At 50.1% G+C, this 19,827-nt stretch overlaps 20 non-coding genes and 2 pseudogenes across 20 annotated transcripts; 1 reads left to right on the top strand and 21 right to left on the bottom strand.

Annotated features, from left to right (window-relative positions):
- Positions 1 to 492: 492 nt before the first annotated feature.
- LOC135048923 (U1 spliceosomal RNA) lies at positions 493 to 655 on the bottom strand. Its single transcript, XR_010240713.1, has one exon. It is a non-coding gene; the product is annotated as a U1 spliceosomal RNA (small nuclear RNA).
- Positions 656 to 807: 152 nt separating this feature from the next.
- On the bottom strand, positions 808 to 971 carry LOC135048996 (U1 spliceosomal RNA). The gene has a single exon (XR_010240770.1). It is a non-coding gene; the product is annotated as a U1 spliceosomal RNA (small nuclear RNA).
- A 2,424-nt stretch (positions 972 to 3,395) lies between these two features.
- Positions 3,396 to 3,559, bottom strand: LOC135048986 (U1 spliceosomal RNA). Its single transcript, XR_010240761.1, has one exon. It is a non-coding gene; the product is annotated as a U1 spliceosomal RNA (small nuclear RNA).
- A 152-nt stretch (positions 3,560 to 3,711) lies between these two features.
- On the bottom strand, positions 3,712 to 3,875 carry LOC135048917 (U1 spliceosomal RNA). Its single transcript, XR_010240708.1, has one exon. It is a non-coding gene; the product is annotated as a U1 spliceosomal RNA (small nuclear RNA).
- Positions 3,876 to 4,545: 670 nt separating this feature from the next.
- On the bottom strand, positions 4,546 to 4,709 carry LOC135048964 (U1 spliceosomal RNA). The gene has a single exon (XR_010240750.1). It is a non-coding gene; the product is annotated as a U1 spliceosomal RNA (small nuclear RNA).
- An 835-nt stretch (positions 4,710 to 5,544) lies between these two features.
- LOC135048968 (U1 spliceosomal RNA) lies at positions 5,545 to 5,680 on the bottom strand (annotated as a pseudogene).
- A 152-nt stretch (positions 5,681 to 5,832) lies between these two features.
- On the bottom strand, positions 5,833 to 5,996 carry LOC135048985 (U1 spliceosomal RNA). The gene has a single exon (XR_010240760.1). It is a non-coding gene; the product is annotated as a U1 spliceosomal RNA (small nuclear RNA).
- Positions 5,997 to 6,670: 674 nt separating this feature from the next.
- LOC135048934 (U1 spliceosomal RNA) lies at positions 6,671 to 6,833 on the bottom strand. The gene has a single exon (XR_010240724.1). It is a non-coding gene; the product is annotated as a U1 spliceosomal RNA (small nuclear RNA).
- Positions 6,834 to 6,985: 152 nt separating this feature from the next.
- LOC135049017 (U1 spliceosomal RNA) lies at positions 6,986 to 7,149 on the bottom strand. Its single transcript, XR_010240790.1, has one exon. It is a non-coding gene; the product is annotated as a U1 spliceosomal RNA (small nuclear RNA).
- Positions 7,150 to 7,823: 674 nt separating this feature from the next.
- Positions 7,824 to 7,986, bottom strand: LOC135048921 (U1 spliceosomal RNA). Its single transcript, XR_010240712.1, has one exon. It is a non-coding gene; the product is annotated as a U1 spliceosomal RNA (small nuclear RNA).
- Positions 7,987 to 8,138: 152 nt separating this feature from the next.
- On the bottom strand, positions 8,139 to 8,302 carry LOC135048974 (U1 spliceosomal RNA). Its single transcript, XR_010240754.1, has one exon. It is a non-coding gene; the product is annotated as a U1 spliceosomal RNA (small nuclear RNA).
- Positions 8,303 to 8,976: 674 nt separating this feature from the next.
- LOC135048933 (U1 spliceosomal RNA) lies at positions 8,977 to 9,139 on the bottom strand. Its single transcript, XR_010240723.1, has one exon. It is a non-coding gene; the product is annotated as a U1 spliceosomal RNA (small nuclear RNA).
- A 152-nt stretch (positions 9,140 to 9,291) lies between these two features.
- Positions 9,292 to 9,455, bottom strand: LOC135049016 (U1 spliceosomal RNA). The gene has a single exon (XR_010240789.1). It is a non-coding gene; the product is annotated as a U1 spliceosomal RNA (small nuclear RNA).
- A 674-nt stretch (positions 9,456 to 10,129) lies between these two features.
- On the bottom strand, positions 10,130 to 10,292 carry LOC135048920 (U1 spliceosomal RNA). The gene has a single exon (XR_010240711.1). It is a non-coding gene; the product is annotated as a U1 spliceosomal RNA (small nuclear RNA).
- Positions 10,293 to 10,444: 152 nt separating this feature from the next.
- On the bottom strand, positions 10,445 to 10,608 carry LOC135048963 (U1 spliceosomal RNA). The gene has a single exon (XR_010240749.1). It is a non-coding gene; the product is annotated as a U1 spliceosomal RNA (small nuclear RNA).
- Positions 10,609 to 13,032: 2,424 nt separating this feature from the next.
- Positions 13,033 to 13,196, bottom strand: LOC135048984 (U1 spliceosomal RNA). The gene has a single exon (XR_010240759.1). It is a non-coding gene; the product is annotated as a U1 spliceosomal RNA (small nuclear RNA).
- A 152-nt stretch (positions 13,197 to 13,348) lies between these two features.
- Positions 13,349 to 13,512, bottom strand: LOC135048905 (U1 spliceosomal RNA). Its single transcript, XR_010240697.1, has one exon. It is a non-coding gene; the product is annotated as a U1 spliceosomal RNA (small nuclear RNA).
- Positions 13,513 to 14,182: 670 nt separating this feature from the next.
- LOC135048980 (U1 spliceosomal RNA) lies at positions 14,183 to 14,346 on the bottom strand. Its single transcript, XR_010240758.1, has one exon. It is a non-coding gene; the product is annotated as a U1 spliceosomal RNA (small nuclear RNA).
- A 152-nt stretch (positions 14,347 to 14,498) lies between these two features.
- LOC135048909 (U1 spliceosomal RNA) lies at positions 14,499 to 14,662 on the bottom strand. Its single transcript, XR_010240700.1, has one exon. It is a non-coding gene; the product is annotated as a U1 spliceosomal RNA (small nuclear RNA).
- Positions 14,663 to 15,333: 671 nt separating this feature from the next.
- On the bottom strand, positions 15,334 to 15,496 carry LOC135048956 (U1 spliceosomal RNA). Its single transcript, XR_010240744.1, has one exon. It is a non-coding gene; the product is annotated as a U1 spliceosomal RNA (small nuclear RNA).
- A 152-nt stretch (positions 15,497 to 15,648) lies between these two features.
- LOC135049025 (U1 spliceosomal RNA) lies at positions 15,649 to 15,812 on the bottom strand. Its single transcript, XR_010240798.1, has one exon. It is a non-coding gene; the product is annotated as a U1 spliceosomal RNA (small nuclear RNA).
- Positions 15,813 to 19,585: 3,773 nt separating this feature from the next.
- On the top strand, positions 19,586 to 19,764 carry LOC135048991 (U1 spliceosomal RNA; annotated as a pseudogene).
- The last annotated feature ends 63 nt before the right edge of the window (positions 19,765 to 19,827 follow it).

Raw genomic sequence — 19,827 nt, 5'->3', positions numbered from 1 at the left:
AACCAAATGCAACAACTAGTGCAAGCATTCCTGGGGGAAGTTCTGCAGAAGACGGATTTGCATACGGTGATGTCATCCAAGCAGTGGGTCAAAGTTGGCTTCAACCCTCATCTGCATATGAAAAGAGAAAAGGGGCGTGCAGGGCATGGCGGCCTTTTGCGGTGCTTGGATGACCCCTAGTTCGCATTAAACACCTCCACCCTCCTTTGGTGTGGGGCTCATGTTGGCCATGCCCCATCCCCTGAAGCATTCAAGCTGATTTCTTGCAGCAGCTGGGCACTGTAACAGCTCCAGAGCTGCTCTGTAAGGCAAGTAAAAGGGTGTGGGCCCTGCAGCACTACCTGTAGTTTGCATTGTGCATTGGAAGGCACAAAGTAAGCAGACGGGAGGAGAAGTCAGGATAGTGCACAAGGGTATAGAAGGGAGCGGTTGAAGAAAAGAGAAGTGGAAACAGACAGCAAACTAGGCTGGAGAGAGACCTGAGACAAAGAGATCTGAATTATACGAGAGCCGACCAGGGGAAACACAAATTATGCAGTCAAGTTTCCCACATTTGGGGAAATCGCAGGGGCAGCACACCCAGAGTGCAATGGGTGAGCCTTGCCCTGGGAGAAGCACCTTCATGATCATAGTATCTCACCTGGCAGGTAAGTAGGAGTTGGGCTAGAGCTGGGGAGGGTCGCTGTTCGGGCACCCCCCTGTCAAGTGAAAGAGATCCAACTGAGGCAGCACAAGGGAACTCTCGAAAGAAGAACAAGGCTAGAGGAAGATCTGAGACAAAGAAATCTGACTTTTACCAGAGCTGACCAGAGGAAAGCACAAACACAGTCCCCCACTACCACAAATAATGCAGTCGAGTTTCCCACATTTGGGAAAATCACAGGGGTCAGCATACCCAGAATGCAATGAATGAACCTCACCCTGGGAGAACAATCTTCATGACCATGGTATCTCCTATGCAAAATAAGTATGATTTGGGATAGGGCTGGTGAGGGCCGCTGCTCAGGCACATCTCTGTCAAGTAAAGGAGATTCAACTGAGGCAGCACAAGGGAACTCTCATCTGGGGACAACAACTGCAGGGAGACCACATCTTTTCAGATGAACATGGGAGGGCGGAAGGCTGCCTAATACTGAAGCACCATCAAATATCAAACCATATGCAACAACTAGTACAAGCACTCCTTGGGGAAGGTCTGCAGCAGACGGATTTGCATACGGTGATGTTATCCAAGCAGTGGGCCAAAGTTGACTGGAACCCTCATCTGCATATGAAAAGAGAAAAGGGGCATGCAGGGCATGGCGGCCTTTTGCAGTGCTTGGATGACCCCTAGTTCGCATTAAACACCCCCACCCTCCTTTGGTGTGGGGCTCATGTTGGCCATGCCCCATCCCCTGAAGCATTCAAGCTGATTTCTTGCAGCAGCTGGGCACTGTAACAGCTCCAGAGCTGTTCTGTAAGGCAAGTAAAAGGGTGTGGGCCCTGCAGCACCACCTGTTGTTCGCATTGTGCGTTGGAAGGCACAAATTAAGCAGACGGGAGGAGAAGTCAGGATAGTGCGCAAGGGCATACTTTTCTCTTAGTCCGGGGGCAAGGCTTCAAAATGGGGTCTGCAACGGAGGAGACACAGGGGGCGTGGTCACAGCAGCTTTTCTCTACAGCCTGCACCAGCAGGAGCCTACACCATTTTTTATGATCACGCTGAACTGCAGTGCGACTGCAATTACAGCATGGTCAAGAAGGGAGGCGTCATGCTGGGTGGCCATGCCCTGTCACTGTGCAGGAGCCAGCACAGCTCACACACTAGTCCCCGGGTGCAGCCCCCAACCCCCGGGACACCCGGAGCAACAAAATGTAGATTCAGGCCACCAGGCCACGCCCCTACCTATGAAACCATGCCTCCTTTTTACCATTGCGCTGTTTATCTGCGCGCACTGCATTACAATCTCCCTCGCCACCTTTCTGGGTGTCACCAGTGATAGTGACACCTCTGCCATGCTTGTAGCAGCTGGTCCTAAGATCTACGCCTCAAGCCCTGAGTGTTTGCCCTTGTGACTTGTTGATCATCATAGCGAAGCAGATGCTTACAGAAAACTGCAGGGGCTTAGATTGAAAATAAAAAAATTGATGGGTATAAGGTAGAGAGGAGCGGGTTCGGTTCTCCGAGAACCGAATTCCCCACGAACTCCACGTGGTTTACACTGGTCCGAGGCAGGCTCGGTTGTTCCCGCCTGACTCGGAAAACCTGAACAAGGGAAAATGTCATCATCCCGCTGTCGGATTCTTGCGAGATTCGGATTCCATATAAAGAGCTGCGCGTTGCTGCCATTTTTACTCGTGCATTGAAGAGAGAGCGGAGAGGACGTGGCTATGTTCTCTCAGTGGAAATCTCAATATCAGTGCTCAGTATCAGTGGTTACTTATTGCTGCTCAGTAATACTAGTAGTGTGTCTCTCCTGCTCAGTGTCAGTTCTCAGTAGTATCCTCATCAGTGCTCAGTATCACTGCTCATTGTCTTGTGCTGCATTGTGGTGCTCAGCATACTACAGTACATTACTAATAGTCCAGTGCTGCATCTTGCTGCTCAGTGTCAGTTCTAGTATCCTCATCAGTGCTCACTATCACTGCTCATTGCATTGTGGTGTTCTGTATACTACAGTAACATAGTAATATAGTATATATAGAGGAGCGGGTTCGGTTCTCCGAGAACCGAATTCCCGACGAACTCCACGTGGTTTACACTGGTCCGTGGCAGGCTCGGTTGTTCCCGCCTGACTCGGAAAACCTGAACAAGGGAAAATGTCATCATCCCGCTGTCGGATTCTCGCGAGATTCGGATTCCATATAAAGAGCTGCGCGTTGCCGCCATTTTTAATCGTGCATTGAAGAGAGAGCGGAGAGGACGTGGCTATGTTCTCTCAGTGGAAATCTCAATATCAGTGCCCAGTATCAGTGGTTACTTATTGCTGCTCAGTAATACTAGTAGTGTGTCTCTCCTGCTCAGTGTCAGTTCTCAGTAGTATCCTCATCAGTGCTCAGTATCACTGCTCATTGTCTTGTGCTGCATTGTGGTGCTCAGCATACAACAGTACATTACTAATAGTCCAGTGCTGCATCTTGCTGCTCATGTTGGCTATGCCCCAGCCCCTGAAGCATTCAAGCTGATTTCTTGCAGCAGCTGGGCACTGTAACAGCTCCAGAGCTGCTCTGTAAGGCAAGTAAAAGGGTGTTGGCCCTGCAGCACTACCTGTAGTTTGCATTGTGCGTTGGAAGGCACAAAGTAAGCAGACAGGAGAAGTCAGGAGAGTGCACAAGGGCATAGAAGGCAGGGGCTCAAGAAAAGAGAAGTGGAAACAGACAGCAAACTAGGCTGGAGAGAGACCTGAGACAAAGAGATCTGAATTATACGAGTAGCCGACCAGAGGAAACACAAATTATGCAGTCAAGTGTCCCACATTTGGGGAAATCGTAGGAGCAGCACACCCAGAGTGCAATGGGTGAGCCTTGCCCTGGTAGAAGCACCTTCCTGATCATAGTATCTCACTTGGCAGGTAAGTAGGAGTTGGGCTTGAGCTGGGGAGGGTCGCTGCTCGGGCACCCCCCTGTCAAGTGAAGGAGATCCAACTGAGGCAGCACAAGGAAACTCTCAAAAAAAGAACAAGGCTAGAGGAAGATCTGAGACAAAGAAATCTGACTTTTACCAGAGCTGACCAGAGGAAAGCACAAACACAGTCCCCCACTACCACAAATAATGCAGTCGAGTTTCCCACATTTGGGGAAATCACAGGGGTCAGCATACCCAGAATGCAATGAATGAACCTCACCCTGGGAGAACAATCTTCATGACCATGGTATCTCCTATGCAAAATAAGTATGATTTGGGATAGGGCTGGGGAGGGCCGCTGCTCAGGCACATCTCTTTCAAGTAAAGGAGATTCAACTGAGGCAGCACAAGGGTACTCTCATCTGGGGACAACAACTGCAGGGAGAACACATATTTTCAGATGAACATGGGAGAGCTGAAGGCTGCCTAATACTGAAGCACCCCAAACAACAAACCAAATGCAACAACTAGTACAAGCATTCCTGGGGGAAGGTCTGCAGAAGACGGATTTGCATACGGTGATGTCATCCAAGCAGTGGGCCAAAGTTGGCTGGAACCCTCATCTGCATATGAAAAGAGAAAAGGGGTATGCAGGGCATGGCGGCCTTTTGCGGCGCTTGGATGACCCTTAGTTCGCATTAAACACCTCCACCCTCCGTCGGTGTGGGGCTCATGTTGGCTATGCCCCAGCCCCTGAAGCATTCAAGCTGATTTCTTGCAGCAGCTGGGCACTGTAACAGCTCCAGAGCTGCTCTGAAAGGCAAGTAAAAGGGTGTGGGCCCTGCAGCACTACCTGTAGTTTGCATTGTGCGTTGGAAGGCACAAAGTAAGCAGACAGGAGAAGTCAGGAGAGTGCACAAGGGCATAGAAGGCAGCGGCTCAAGAAAAGAGAAGTGGAAACAGACAGCAAACTAGGCTGGAGAGAGACCTGAGACAAAGAGATCTGAATTATACGAGTAGCCGACTAGAGGAAACACAAATTATGCAGTCAAGTGTCCCACATTTGGGGAAATCGTAGGAGCAGCACACCCAGAGTGCAATGGGTGAGCCTTGCCCTGGGAGAAGCACCTTCCTGATCATAGTATCTCACCTGGCAGGTAAGTAGGAGTTGGGCTAGAGATGGGGAGGGTCGCTGCTCGGGCACCCCCCTGTCAAGTGAAGTTCTGCAGAAGACGGATTTGCATACGGTGATGTCATCCAAGCAGTGGGTCAAAGTTGGCTTCAACCCTCATCTGCATATGAAAAGAGAAAAGGGGCGTGCAGGGCATGGCGGCCTTTTGCGGTGCTTGGATGACCCCTAGTTCGCATTAAACACCTCCACCCTCCTTTGGTGTGGGGCTCATGTTGGCCATGCCCCATCCCCTGAAGATGAACATGGGAGGGCAGAAGGCTGCCTAATACTGAAGCACCCCCAAACAACAAACCAAATGCAACAACTAGTGCAAGCATTCCTGGGGGAAGGCCTGCCGCAGATGGATTTGCATATGGTGATGTCATCCAAGCAGTGGGTCAAAGTTGGCTTCAACCCTCGTCTGCATATGAAAAGAGAAAAGGGGCGTGCAGGGCATGGTGGCCTTTTGCGGCGCTTGGCTGACCCCTAGTTTGCATTAAACACCTCCACCCTCCTTTGGTGTGGGGCTCATGTTGGCTATGCCCCAGCCCCTGAAGCATTCAAGCTGATTTCTTGCAGCAGCTGGGCACTGTAACAGCTCCAGAGCTGCTCTGTAAGGCAAGTAAAAGGGTGTGGGCCCTGCAGCACTACCTGTAGTTTGCATTGTGCATTGGAAGGCACAAAGTAAGCAGACGGGAGGAGAAGTCAGGATAGTGCACAAGGGTATAGAAGGGAGCGGCTGAAGAAAAGAGAAGTGGAAACAGACAGCAAACTAGGCTGGAGAGAGACCTGAGACAAAGAGATCTGAATTATACGAGAGCCGACGAGGGGAAACACAAATTATGCAGTCAAGTTTCCCACATTTGGGGAAATCGCAGGAGCAGCACACCCAGAGTGCAATGGTTGAGCCTTGCCCTGGGAGAAGCACCTTCATGATCATAGTATCTCACCTGGCAGGTAAGTAGGAGTTGGGCTAGAGCTGGGGAGGGTCGCTGCTCGGGTTCCCCCCTGTGAAGTGAAGGAGATCCAACTGAGGCAGCACCAGGGAACTCTCGAAAGAAGAACAAGGCTAGAGGAAGATCTGAGACAAAGAAATCTGACTTTTACCAGAGCTGACCAGAGGAAAGCACAAACACAGTCCCCCACTACCACAAATAATGCAGTCGAGTTTCCCACATTTGGGAAAATCACAGGGGTCAGCATACCCAGAATGCAATGAATGAACCTCACCCTGGGAGAACAATCTTCATGACCATGGTATCTCCTATGCAAAATAAGTATGATTTGGGATAGGGCTGGTGAGGGCAGCTGCTCAGGCACATCTCTGTCAAGTAAAGGAGATTCAACTGAGGCAGCACAAGTGAACTCTCATCTGGGGACAACAACTGCAGGGAGACCACATCTTTTCAGATGAACATGGGAGGGCGGAAGGCTGCCTAATACTGAAGCACCATCAAATATCAAACCATATGCAACAACTAGTACAAGCACTCCTGGGGGAAGGTCTGCAGCAGACGGATTTGCATACGGTGATGTTATCCAAGCAGTGGGCCAAAGTTGACTGGAACCCTCATCTGCATATGAAAAGAGAAAAGGGGCATGCAGGGCATGGCGGCCTTTTGCAGTGCTTGGATGACCCCTAGTTCGCATTAAACACCTCCCCCCTCCTTTGGTGTGGGGCTCATGTTGGCCATGCCCCATCCCCTGAAGCATTCAAGCTGATTTCTTGCAGCAGCTGGGCACTGTAACAGCTCCAGAGCTGCTCTGTAAGGCAAGTAAAAGGGTGTGGGCCCTGCAGCACTACCTGTAGTTTGCATTGTGCATTGGAAGGCACAAAGTAAGCAGACGGGAGGAGAAGTCAGGATAGTGCACAAGGGTATAGAAGGGAGCGGCTGAAGAAAAGAGAAGTGGAAACAGACAGCAAACTAGGCTGGAGAGAGACCTGAGACAAATAGATCTGAATTATACGAGAGCCGACCAGGGGAAACACAAATTATGCAGTCAAGTTTCCCACATTTGGGGAAATCGCAGGGGCAGCACACCCAGAGTGCAATGGGTGAGCCTTGCCCTGGGAGAAGCACCTTCATGATCATAGTATCTCACCTGGCAGGTAAGTAGGAGTTGGGCTAGAGCTGGGGAGGGTCGCTGCTCGGGTACCCCCCTGTCAAGTGAAGGAGATCCAACTGAGGCAGCACAATGGAACTCTCGAAAGAAGAACAAGGCTAGAGGAAAATCTGAGACAAAGAAATCTGACTTTTACCAGAGCTGACCAGAGGAAAGCACAAACACAGTCCCCCACTACCACAAATAATGCAGTCAAGTTTCCCACATTTGGGGAAATCACAGGGGTCAGCATACCCAAAATGCAATGAATGAACCTCACCCTGGGAGAACAATCTTCATGACCATGGTATCTCCTATGCAAAATAAGTATGATTTGGAATAGGGCTGGGGAGGGCCGCTGCTCATGCACATCTCTGTCAAGTAAAGGAGATTCAACTGAGGCAGCACAAGGGAACTCTCATCTGGGGACAACAACTGCAGGGAGAACACATATTTTCAGATGAACATGGGAGGGCAGAAGGCTGCCTAATACTGAAGCACCCCCAAACAACAAACCAAATGCAACAACTAGTGCAAGCATTCCTGGGGGAAGTTCTGCAGAAGACGGATTTGCATACGGTGATGTCATCCAAGCAGTGGGTCAAAGTTGGCTTCAACCCTCATCTGCATTTGAAAAGAGAAAAGGGGCGTGCAGGGCATGGCGGCCTTTTGCGGTGCTTGGATGACCCCTAGTTCGCATTAAACACCTCCACCCTCCTTTGGTGTGGGGCTCATGTTGGCCATGCCCCATCCCCTGAAGCATTCAAGCTGATTTCTTGCAGCAGCTGGGCACTGTAACAGCTCCAGAGCTGCTCTGTAAGGCAAGTAAAAGGGTGTGGGCCCTGCAGCACTACCTGTAGTTTGCATTGTGCATTGGAAGGCACAAAGTAAGCAGACGGGAGGAGAAGTCAGGATAGTGCACAAGGGTATAGAAGGGAGCGGTTGAAGAAAAGAGAAGTGGAAACAGACAGCAAACTAGGCTGGAGAGAGACCTGAGACAAAGAGATCTGAATTATACGAGAGCCGACCAGGGGAAACACAAATTATGCAGTCAAGTTTCCCACATTTGGGGAAATCGCAGGGGCAGCACACCCAGAGTGCAATGGGTGAGCCTTGCCCTGGGAGAAGCACCTTCATGATCATAGTATCTCACCTGGCAGGTAAGTAGGAGTTGGGCTAGAGCTGGGGAGGGTCGCTGTTCGGGCACCCCCCTGTCAAGTGAAAGAGATCCAACTGAGGCAGCACAAGGGAACTCTCGAAAGAAGAACAAGGCTAGAGGAAGATCTGAGACAAAGAAATCTGACTTTTACCAGAGCTGACCAGAGGAAAGCACAAACACAGTCCCCCACTACCACAAATAATGCAGTCGAGTTTCCCACATTTGGGAAAATCACAGGGGTCAGCATACCCAGAATGCAATGAATGAACCTCACCCTGGGAGAACAATCTTCATGACCATGGTATCTCCTATGCAAAATAAGTATGATTTGGGATAGGGCTGGTGAGGGCAGCTGCTCAGGCACATCTCTGTCAAGTAAAGGAGATTCAACTGAGGCAGCACAAGTGAACTCTCATCTGGGGACAACAACTGCAGGGAGACCACATCTTTTCAGATGAACATGGGAGGGCGGAAGGCTGCCTAATACTGAAGCACCATCAAATATCAAACCATATGCAACAACTAGTACAAGCACTCCTGGGGGAAGGTCTGCAGCAGACGGATTTGCATACGGTGATGTTATCCAAGCAGTGGGCCAAAGTTGACTGGAACCCTCATCTGCATATGAAAAGAGAAAAGGGGCATGCAGGGCATGGTGGCCTTTTGCAGTGCTTGGATGACCCCTAGTTCGCATTAAACACCTCCCCCCTCCTTTGGTGTGGGGCTCATGTTGGCCATGCCCCATCCCCTGAAGCATTCAAGCTGATTTCTTGCAGCAGCTGGGCACTGTAACAGCTCCAGAGCTGCTCTGTAAGGCAAGTAAAAGGGTGTGGGCCCTGCAGCACTACCTGTAGTTTGCATTGTGCATTGGAAGGCACAAAGTAAGCAGACGGGAGGAGAAGTCAGGATAGTGCACAAGGGTATAGAAGGGAGCGGCTGAAGAAAAGAGAAGTGGAAACAGACAGCAAACTAGGCTGGAGAGAGACCTGAGACAAATAGATCTGAATTATACGAGAGCCGACCAGGGGAAACACAAATTATGCAGTCAAGTTTCCCACATTTGGGGAAATCGCAGGGGCAGCACACCCAGAGTGCAATGGGTGAGCCTTGCCCTGGGAGAAGCACCTTCATGATCATAGTATCTCACCTGGCAGGTAAGTAGGAGTTGGGCTAGAGCTGGGGAGGGTCGCTGCTCGGGTACCCCCCTGTCAAGTGAAGGAGATCCAACTGAGGCAGCACAATGGAACTCTCGAAAGAAGAACAAGGCTAGAGGAAAATCTGAGACAAAGAAATCTGACTTTTACCAGAGCTGACCAGAGGAAAGCACAAACACAGTCCCCCACTACCACAAATAATGCAGTCAAGTTTCCCACATTTGGGGAAATCACAGGGGTCAGCATACCCAAAATGCAATGAATGAACCTCACCCTGGGAGAACAATCTTCATGACCATGGTATCTCCTATGCAAAATAAGTATGATTTGGAATAGGGCTGGGGAGGGCCGCTGCTCATGCACATCTCTGTCAAGTAAAGGAGATTCAACTGAGGCAGCACAAGGGAACTCTCATCTGGGGACAACAACTGCAGGGAGAACACATATTTTCAGATGAACATGGGAGGGCAGAAGGCTGCCTAATACTGAAGCACCCCCAAACAACAAACCAAATGCAACAACTAGTGCAAGCATTCCTGGGGGAAGTTCTGCAGAAGACGGATTTGCATACGGTGATGTCATCCAAGCAGTGGGTCAAAGTTGGCTTCAACCCTCATCTGCATATGAAAAGAGAAAAGGGGCGTGCAGGGCATGGCGGCCTTTTGTGGTGCTTGGATGACCCCTAGTTCGCATTAAACACCTCCACCCTCCTTTGGTGTGGGGCTCATGTTGGCCATGCCCCATCCCCTGAAGCATTCAAGCTGATTTCTTGCAGCAGCTGGGCACTGTAACAGCTCCAGAGCTGCTCTGTAAGGCAAGTAAAAGGGTGTGGGCCCTGCAGCACTACCTGTAGTTTGCATTGTGCATTGGAAGGCACAAAGTAAGCAGACGGGAGGAGAAGTCAGGATAGTGCACAAGGGTATAGAAGGGAGCGGTTGAAGAAAAGAGAAGTGGAAACAGACAGCAAACTAGGCTGGAGAGAGACCTGAGACAAAGAGATCTGAATTATACGAGAGCCGACCAGGGGAAACACAAATTATGCAGTCAAGTTTCCCACATTTGGGGAAATCGCAGGGGCAGCACACCCAGAGTGCAATGGGTGAGCCTTGCCCTGGGAGAAGCACCTTCATGATCATAGTATCTCACCTGGCAGGTAAGTAGGAGTTGGGCTAGAGCTGGGGAGGGTCGCTGTTCGGGCACCCCCCTGTCAAGTGAAAGAGATCCAACTGAGGCAGCACAAGGGAACTCTCGAAAGAAGAACAAGGCTAGAGGAAGATCTGAGACAAAGAAATCTGACTTTTACCAGAGCTGACCAGAGGAAAGCACAAACACAGTCCCCCACTACCACAAATAATGCAGTCGAGTTTCCCACATTTGGGAAAATCACAGGGGTCAGCATACCCAGAATGCAATGAATGAACCTCACCCTGGGAGAACAATCTTCATGACCATGGTATCTCCTATGCAAAATAAGTATGATTTGGGATAGGGCTGGTGAGGGCCGCTGCTCAGGCACATCTCTGTCAAGTAAAGGAGATTCAACTGAGGCAGCACAAGGGAACTCTCATCTGGGGACAACAACTGCAGGGAGACCACATCTTTTCAGATGAACATGGGAGGGCGGAAGGCTGCCTAATACTGAAGCACCATCAAATATCAAACCATATGCAACAACTAGTACAAGCACTCCTTGGGGAAGGTCTGCAGCAGACGGATTTGCATACGGTGATGTTATCCAAGCAGTGGGCCAAAGTTGACTGGAACCCTCATCTGCATATGAAAAGAGAAAAGGGGCATGCAGGGCATGGCGGCCTTTTGCAGTGCTTGGATGACCCCTAGTTCGCATTAAACACCCCCACCCTCCTTTGGTGTGGGGCTCATGTTGGCCATGCCCCATCCCCTGAAGCATTCAAGCTGATTTCTTGCAGCAGCTGGGCACTGTAACAGCTCCAGAGCTGTTCTGTAAGGCAAGTAAAAGGGTGTGGGCCCTGCAGCACCACCTGTTGTTCGCATTGTGCGTTGGAAGGCACAAATTAAGCAGACGGGAGGAGAAGTCAGGATAGTGCGCAAGGGCATACTTTTCTCTTAGTCCGGGGGCAAGGCTTCAAAATGGGGTCTGCAACGGAGGAGACACAGGGGGCGTGGTCACAGCAGCTTTTCTCTACAGCCTGCACCAGCAGGAGCCTACACCATTTTTTATGATCACGCTGAACTGCAGTGCGACTGCAATTACAGCATGGTCAAGAAGGGAGGCGTCATGCTGGGTGGCCATGCCCTGTCACTGTGCAGGAGCCAGCACAGCTCACACACTAGTCCCCGGGTGCAGCCCCCAACCCCCGGGACACCCGGAGCAACAAAATGTAGATTCAGGCCACCAGGCCACGCCCCTACCTATGAAACCATGCCTCCTTTTTACCATTGCGCTGTTTATCTGCGCGCACTGCATTACAATCTCCCTCGCTACCTTTCTGGGTGTCACCAGTGATAGTGACACCTCTGCCATGCTTGTAGCAGCTGGTCCTAAGATCTACGCCTCAAGCCCTGAGTGTTTGCCCTTGTGACTTGTTGATCATCATAGCGAAGCAGATGCTTACAGAAAACTGCAGGGGCTTAGATTGAAAATAAAAAAATTGATGGGTATAAGGTAGAGAGGAGCGGGTTCGGTTCTCCGAGAACCGAATTCCCCACGAACTCCACGTGGTTTACACTGGTCCGAGGCAGGCTCGGTTGTTCCCGCCTGACTCGGAAAACCTGAACAAGGGAAAATGTCATCATCCCGCTGTCGGATTCTTGCGAGATTCGGATTCCATATAAAGAGCTGCGCGTTGCTGCCATTTTTACTCGTGCATTGAAGAGAGAGCGGAGAGGACGTGGCTATGTTCTCTCAGTGGAAATCTCAATATCAGTGCTCAGTATCAGTGGTTACTTATTGCTGCTCAGTAATACTAGTAGTGTGTCTCTCCTGCTCAGTGTCAGTTCTCAGTAGTATCCTCATCAGTGCTCAGTATCACTGCTCATTGTCTTGTGCTGCATTGTGGTGCTCAGCATACTACAGTACATTACTAATAGTCCAGTGCTGCATCTTGCTGCTCAGTGTCAGTTCTAGTATCCTCATCAGTGCTCACTATCACTGCTCATTGCATTGTGGTGTTCTGTATACTACAGTAACATAGTAATATAGTATATATAGAGGAGCGGGTTCGGTTCTCCGAGAACCGAATTCCCGACGAACTCCACGTGGTTTACACTGGTCCGTGGCAGGCTCGGTTGTTCCCGCCTGACTATGAAAACCTGAACAAGGGAAAATGTCATCATCCCGCTGTCAGATTCTCGCGAGATTCGGATTCCATATAAAGAGCTGCGCGTTGCCGCCATTTTTACTCGTGCATTGAAGAGAGAGCGGAGAGGACGTGGCTATGTTCTCTCAGTGGAAATCTCAATATCAGTGCCCAGTATCAGTGGTTACTTATTGCTGCTCAGTAATACTAGTAGTGTGTCTCTCCTGCTCAGTGTCAGTTCTCAGTAGTATCCTCATCAGTGCTCAGTATCACTGCTCATTGTCTTGTGCTGCATTGTGGTGCTCAGCATACAACAGTACATTACTAATAGTCCAGTGCTGCATCTTGCTGCTCATGTTGGCTATGCCCCAGCCCCTGAAGCATTCAAGCTGATTTCTTGCAGCAGCTGGGCACTGTAACAGCTCCAGAGCTGCTCTGTAAGGCAAGTAAAAGGGTGTTGGCCCTGCAGCACTACCTGTAGTTTGCATTGTGCGTTGGAAGGCACAAAGTAAGCAGACAGGAGAAGTCAGGAGAGTGCACAAGGGCATAGAAGGCAGGGGCTCAAGAAAAGAGAAGTGGAAACAGACAGCATACTAGGCTGGAGAGAGACCTGAGACAAAGAGATCTGAATTATACGAGTAGCCGACCAGAGGAAACACAAATTATGCAGTCAAGTGTCCCACATTTGGGGAAATCGTAGGAGCAGCACACCCAGAGTGCAATGGGTGAGCCTTGCCCTGGTAGAAGCACCTTCCTGATCATAGTATCTCACTTGGCAGGTAAGTAGGAGTTGGGCTTGAGCTGGGGAGGGTCGCTGCTCGGGCACCCCCCTGTCAAGTGAAGGAGATCCAACTGAGGCAGCACAAGGAAACTCTCAAAAAAAGAACAAGGCTAGAGGAAGATCTGAGACAAAGAAATCTGACTTTTACCAGAGCTGACCAGAGGAAAGCACAAACACAGTCCCCCACTACCACAAATAATGCAGTCGAGTTTCCCACATTTGGGGAAATCACAGGGGTCAGCATACCCAGAATGCAATGAATGAACCTCACCCTGGGAGAACAATCTTCATGACCATGGTATCTCCTATGCAAAATAAGTATGATTTGGGATAGGGCTGGGGAGGGCCGCTGCTCAGGCACATCTCTTTCAAGTAAAGGAGATTCAACTGAGGCAGCACAAGGGAACTCTCATCTGGGGACAACAACTGCAGGGAGAACACATATTTTCAGATGAACATGGGAGAGCTGAAGGCTGCCTAATACTGAAGCACCCCAAACAACAAACCAAATGCAACAACTAGTACAAGCATTCCTGGGGGAAGGTCTGCAGAAGACGGATTTGCATACGGTGATGTCATCCAAGCAGTGGGCCAAAGTTGGCTGGAACCCTCATCTGCATATGAAAAGAGAAAAGGGGTATGCAGGGCATGGCGGCCTTTTGCGGCGCTTGGATGACCCTTAGTTCGCATTAAACACCTCCACCCTCCGTCGGTGTGGGGCTCATGTTGGCTATGCCCCAGCCCCTGAAGCATTCAAGCTGATTTCTTGCAGCAGCTGGGCACTGTAACAGCTCCAGAGCTGCTCTGAAAGGCAAGTAAAAGGGTGTGGGCCCTGCAGCACTACCTGTAGTTTGCATTGTGCGTTGGAAGGCACAAAGTAAGCAGACAGGAGAAGTCAGGAGAGTGCATAAGGGCATAGAAGGCAGCGGCTCAAGAAAAGAGAAGTGGAAACAGACAGCAAACTAGGCTGGAGAGAGACCTGAGACAAAGAGATCTGAATTATACGAGTAGCCGACTAGAGGAAACACAAATTATGCAGTCAAGTGTCCCACATTTGGGGAAATCGTAGTAGCAGCACACCCAGAGTGCAATGGGTGAGCCTTGCCCTGGGAGAAGCACCTTCCTGATCATAGTATCTCACCTGGCAGGTAAGTAGGAGTTGGGCTAGAGATGGGGAGGGTCGCTGCTCGGGCACCCCCCTGTCAAGTGAAGGAGATCCAACTGAGGCAGCACAAGGAAACTCTCGAAAAAAGAACAAGGCTAGAGGAAGATCTGAGACAAAGAAATCTGTCTTTTACCAGAGCTGACCAGAGGAAAGCACAAACACAGTCCCCCACTACCACAATTAATGCAGTCGAGTTTCCCACATTTGGGGAAATCACAGGGGTCAGCATACCCAGAATGCAATGAATGAACCTCACCCTGGGAGAACAATCTTCATGACCATGGAAACTTCTATGCAAAATAAGTATGATTTGGGATAGGGCTGGGGAGGGCCGCTGCTCAGGCACATCTCTGTCAAGTAAAGGAGATTCAACTGAGGCAGCACAAGGGAACTCTCATCTGGGGACAACAACTGCAGGGAGAACACATATTTTCAGATGAACATGGGAGGGCAGAAGGCTGCCTAATACTGAAGCACCCCCAAACAACAAACCAAATGTAACAACTAGTAAAAGCATTCCTGGGAGAAGGTCTGCAGAAGACGGATTTGCATACGGTGATGTCATCCAAGCAGTGGGCCAAAGTTGACTGGAACCCTCATCTGCATATGAAAAGAGAAAAGGGTTATGCAGGGCATGGCGGCCTTTTGCGGTGCTTGGATGACCCCTAGTTCGCATTAAATACCTCCACCCTCCTTCGGTGTGGGGCTCATGTTGGCTATGCCCCAGCCCCTGAAGCATTCAAGCTGATTTCTTGCAGCAGCTGGGCACTGTAACAGCTCCAGAGCTGCTCTGTACGGCAAGTAAAAGGGTGTGGGCCCTGCAGCACTACCTGTAGTTCGCATTGTGCGTTGGAAGGCACAAAGTAAGCAGACGGGAGAAGTCAGGATAGTGCGCAAGGGCATAGAAGGGAGCGGCTCAAGAAAACAGAAGTGGAAACAGACAGCAAACTAGGCTGGAGAGAGACCTGAGACAAAGAGATCTGAATTATACGAGAGCCGACCAGGGGAAACACAAATTATGCAGTCAAGTTTCCCACATTTGGGGAAATCGCAGGAGCAGCACACCCAGAGTGCAATGGGTGAGCCTTGCCCTGGGAGAAGCACCTTCATGATCATAGTATCTCACCTGGCAGGTATGTAGGAGTTGGGCTAGAGCTGGGGAGGGTCGCTGCTCGGGTACCCCTCTGTCAAGTGAAGGAGGTCAAACTGAGGCAGCACAATGGAACTCTCGAAAGAAGAACAAGGCTAGAGGAAGATCTGAGACAAAGAAATCTGACTTTTACCAGAGCTGACCAGAGGAAAACACAAACACAGTCCCCCACTACCACAAATAATGCAGTTGAGTTTCCCACATTTGGGGAAATCACAGGGGTCAGCATACCCAGAATGCAATGAATGAACCTCACCCTGGGAGAACAATCTTTATGACCATGGTATCTCCTATGCAAAATAAGTATGATTTGAGATAGGGCTGGGGAGGGCCGCTGCTCATGCACATCTCTGTCAAGTAAAGGAGATTCAACTGAGGCAGCACAAGGGAACTCTCATCTGGGGACAACAACTGCCGGGAGAACACATATTTTCAGATGAACATGGGAGGGCAGAAGGCTGCCTAATACTGAAGCACGCCCAAACAACAAACCAAATGCAACAACTAGTACAAGCATTCCTGGGAGAAGGTCTGCAGAAGACGGATTTGCATACGGTGATGTCATCCAAGCAGTGGGCCAAAGTTGGCTGGAACCCTCATCTGCATATGTTGAAGATACAATTTGTGAATTGCATTTAACACTATCTCCCTTTCCTGGGGAGAAGATGGTAGGGCCGATTTGAAAAACCGGCGAGGAGGCACCTCTTCGAATTTCAGCTTGTAACCCTGAGAAACAATTTCTATTGCCTAGGGATCCACCTGCGAATGAACCCAGATGTGGCTGAAAACTCGAAGACGTGCCCCCAACTGGGCGGACTCCTTTAGCGGAGCCCCAGCGTCATGCGGTGGATTTTGTAGAGGCCGGGGAGGACTTCTGTTCCTGGGAACTAGCTGTGTTGTGCAGCTTCTTCCCTCTGCCCTTACCTCTGGCAAGAAAGGACGCACCTCGTACTTTCTTGTTTCTCTGTGATCGAAAGGACTGTATTTGATAATGTGGTGCTTTCTTAGGCTGTGAGGGAATATAAGGCAAAAAATTTGATTTACCAGCTGTAGCTGTGGAGACTAGGTCCGAGAGACCTTCCCCAAACAATTCCTCACCCCTGTAAGGTAAAACCTCCATATGCCTTTTTGAGTCGGCATCACCTGTCCATTACCGGGTCCATAGGACTCGTCTAGCAGAAATCGACATAGCGTTTATTCTAGAACCCAGTAGACTAATGTCACTTTGAGCATCTCTCATATATAGGACAGCATCTTTTATATGCCCTATGGTCAATAACATAGCATCCTTATCTAGGGTCTCAATCTCTGCTGATAAGGTATCTGTCCATGCTGCCACCGCGCTACAACCCCGGCCGACGCAATTGCCGGTCTGAGTAAGGTACCAGAATGTGTGTAAATGGACTTTAGGGTAACCTCCTGCTTGCGGTCAGCAGGGTCCCTGATGGTAGCCGTATCCTGGGATGGCAGCGCTACCTTTTTGGATAAGCGTGTCAATGCTTTATCCACCCTAGGGGAGGATTCCCACCGTATCCTGTCCATTGGCGGGAAAGGATACGCCATAAGAATCCTTTTGGGAATCTGCAGCTTTTTGTCTGGAGATTCCCAAGCTTTTTCACATAATTCGTTCAACTCATGTGAGGAGGGAAAGGTTATCTCAGGTTTCTTTCCCTTATACATGTGTACCCTCGTGTCAGGGACAGGGGACTCTGTGATGTGCAAAACATCTTTTATTGCAATAATCATATATCGAATACATTTAGCCAATTTTGGCTGTAACTTTGCATCATCGTAGTCGACACTGGAGTCAGAATCTGTGTCGGTATCTGTGTCAACTATTTGGGATAGTGGGCGCTTTTGAGACCCCGAAGGTCCCTGCGACATAGGGACAGGCATGGGTTGACTCCCTGACTGTTCCCTAGCTTCAGCTTTGTCTAATCTCTTGTGTAATAAGTTTACATTAGCACTTAAAACATTCCACATATCCATCCAGTCAGGTGTCGGCGTTGTCGATGGAGACACCACATTAATTTGCTCCTGCTCCTCTCTAGGAGAGCCTTCTACCTCAGACATGTCGACACACGTGTACCGACACACCATACACTCAGGGAATCCTCTTATCTGAGGACAGTTCCCCAACAAGGCCCTTTGGAGAGACAGAGAGAGAGAGTATGCCAGCACACACCCCAGCGCTATATGACCCAGGAAAAAAACACAATAATTTTATGTTTACCCAGTAGCGCTGTATTTCCATATATATATGCGCCTAATTATGTGCCCCCCTCTTCTTTAAGACCCTCTTTCTACCGTGGTATAAGCAGGGGAGAGTCCGTGGAGCTTCCCCTCAGCGGTGCTGTGGAGAAAATGGCGCTGGTGAGTGCTGAGGGAGAAGCCCCACCCCCTCAGCGACGGGCTTCTGTCCCGCTCAAATATAGTAAAAAAATGGCGGGGGCTCTTATATATATATATACAGTGCCTAGCTGCATATATATTTATTTTGCCAAAGAGAGGTCTATATTGCTGCCCAGGGCGTCCCCCCTGCGCCCTTCACCCTTACACTGACTGCCGTGTGTGAGGTGTATTGGAGCAATGGAGCACAGCTTTACTGCTGTGCGTTACCTCAGTGAAGATCATGAAGTCTTCCGCCGCCTCTGAAGTCTTCTTTTCTTCTCATACTCACCCGGCTTCTATCTTCCGGCTCTGCGAGGGGGACGGCGGCGCGGCTCTGGGACGGACGGCGAGGGTGAGACCTGCGTACCGATCCCTCTGGAGCTAATGCTGTACAGTAGCCTAAGAAGCAGAGCCTATCAACTCACAGAAGTAGGTGTGCATCTCTCCCCTCCGCCCCTCGATGCAGGGAGTCTGTTGCCAGCAGGCTCCCTGAAAATAAAAAAATCTAACAAATATACTTTCTGTCAGGAAACTCAGGAGAGCTCCCTGAAAAGCACCCAGTCTCCTCTGGGCACAGTAGTAAACTGAGGTCTGGAGGAGGGGCATAGAGGGAGGAGCCAGTGCACACCCAGATCTAAAGTCTTTCTTAAAGTGCCCATGTCTCCTGCGGAGCCCGTCTATCCCCCATGGTCCTTACGGAATCCCCAGCATCCTCTAGGACGTAAGAGAAAAATTATGCTGGCAGAAAAATCCAATTGAGTGATTAAACAGCTCCAGAGCTGCTCTGTAAGGCAAGTAAAAGGGTGTGGGCCCTGCAGCACTACCTGTAGTTTGCATTGTGCATTGGAAGCCTAGTTTGCTGTCTGTTTCCACTTCTTTTTTCTTGAGCCCCTCCCGTCTATACCCTTGTGCACTATCCTGACTTCTCCTCCCGTCTGCTTACTTTGTGCCTTCCAATGCACAATGCAAACTACAGGTAGTGCTGCAGGGCCCACACCCTTTTACTTGCCTTACAGAGCAGCTCTTGAGCTGTTACAGTGCCCAGCTGCTGCAAGAAATCAGCGTGAATGCTTCAGGGGCTGGGGCATGGCCAACATGAGCCCCACACCGAAGGAGGGTGGGGGTGTTTAATGCGAACTAGGGGTCTCGCACAATGCGAACTACAGGTATTGCTGCAGGGCCCACACCCTTTTACTTGCCTTACAGAGCAGCTCTGGAGCTGTTACAGTGCCCAGCTGCTGCAAGAAATCAGCTTGAATCCTTCAGGGGCTGGGGCATAGCCAACATGAGCCCCACACCGACGGAGGGTGGAGGTGTTTAATGCGAACTAGGGGTCATCCAAGTGCCGCAAAAGGCCGCCATGCCCTGCACACCCCTTTTCTCTTTTCATATGCAGACGAGGGTTGAAGCCAACTTTGACCCACTGCTTGGATGACATCGCCATATGCAAATCCATCTGCTGCAGGCCTTCCCCCAGGAATGCTTGCACTAGTTGTTGCATTTGGTTTGTTGTTTGGGGGTGCTTCAGTATTAGGCAGCCTTCTGCCCTCCCATGTTCATCTGAAAATATGTGTTCTCCCTGCAGTTGTTGTCCCCAGATGAGAGTTCCCTTGTGCTGCCTCAGTTGAATCTCCTTTACTTGACAGAGATGTGCCTGAGCAGCGGCCCTCCCCAGCCCTATCCCAAATCATACTTATTTTGCATAGGAGATACCATGGTCATGAAGACTGTTCTCCCAGGGTGCGGTTCATTCATTGCATTCTGGGTATGCTGACCTCTGTGATTTCCCCAAATGTGGGAAACTCGACTGCATTATTTAATGCGAACTAGGGGTCATCCAAGCACCGCAAAAGGCCGCCATGCCCTGCATACCCCTTTTCTCTTTTCATAAGCAGACGAGGTTTGAAGCCAACTTTGACCCAATGCTTGGA

Source organism: Pseudophryne corroboree, unplaced genomic scaffold, assembly GCF_028390025.1.
Source record: "Pseudophryne corroboree isolate aPseCor3 unplaced genomic scaffold, aPseCor3.hap2 scaffold_984, whole genome shotgun sequence".
NCBI classification, from domain to species: Eukaryota; Metazoa; Chordata; class Amphibia; order Anura; family Myobatrachidae; genus Pseudophryne; species Pseudophryne corroboree.
Note: the sequence above shows the minus strand (reverse complement) of the source record. Positions and strands in the feature narration are given on the sequence as shown.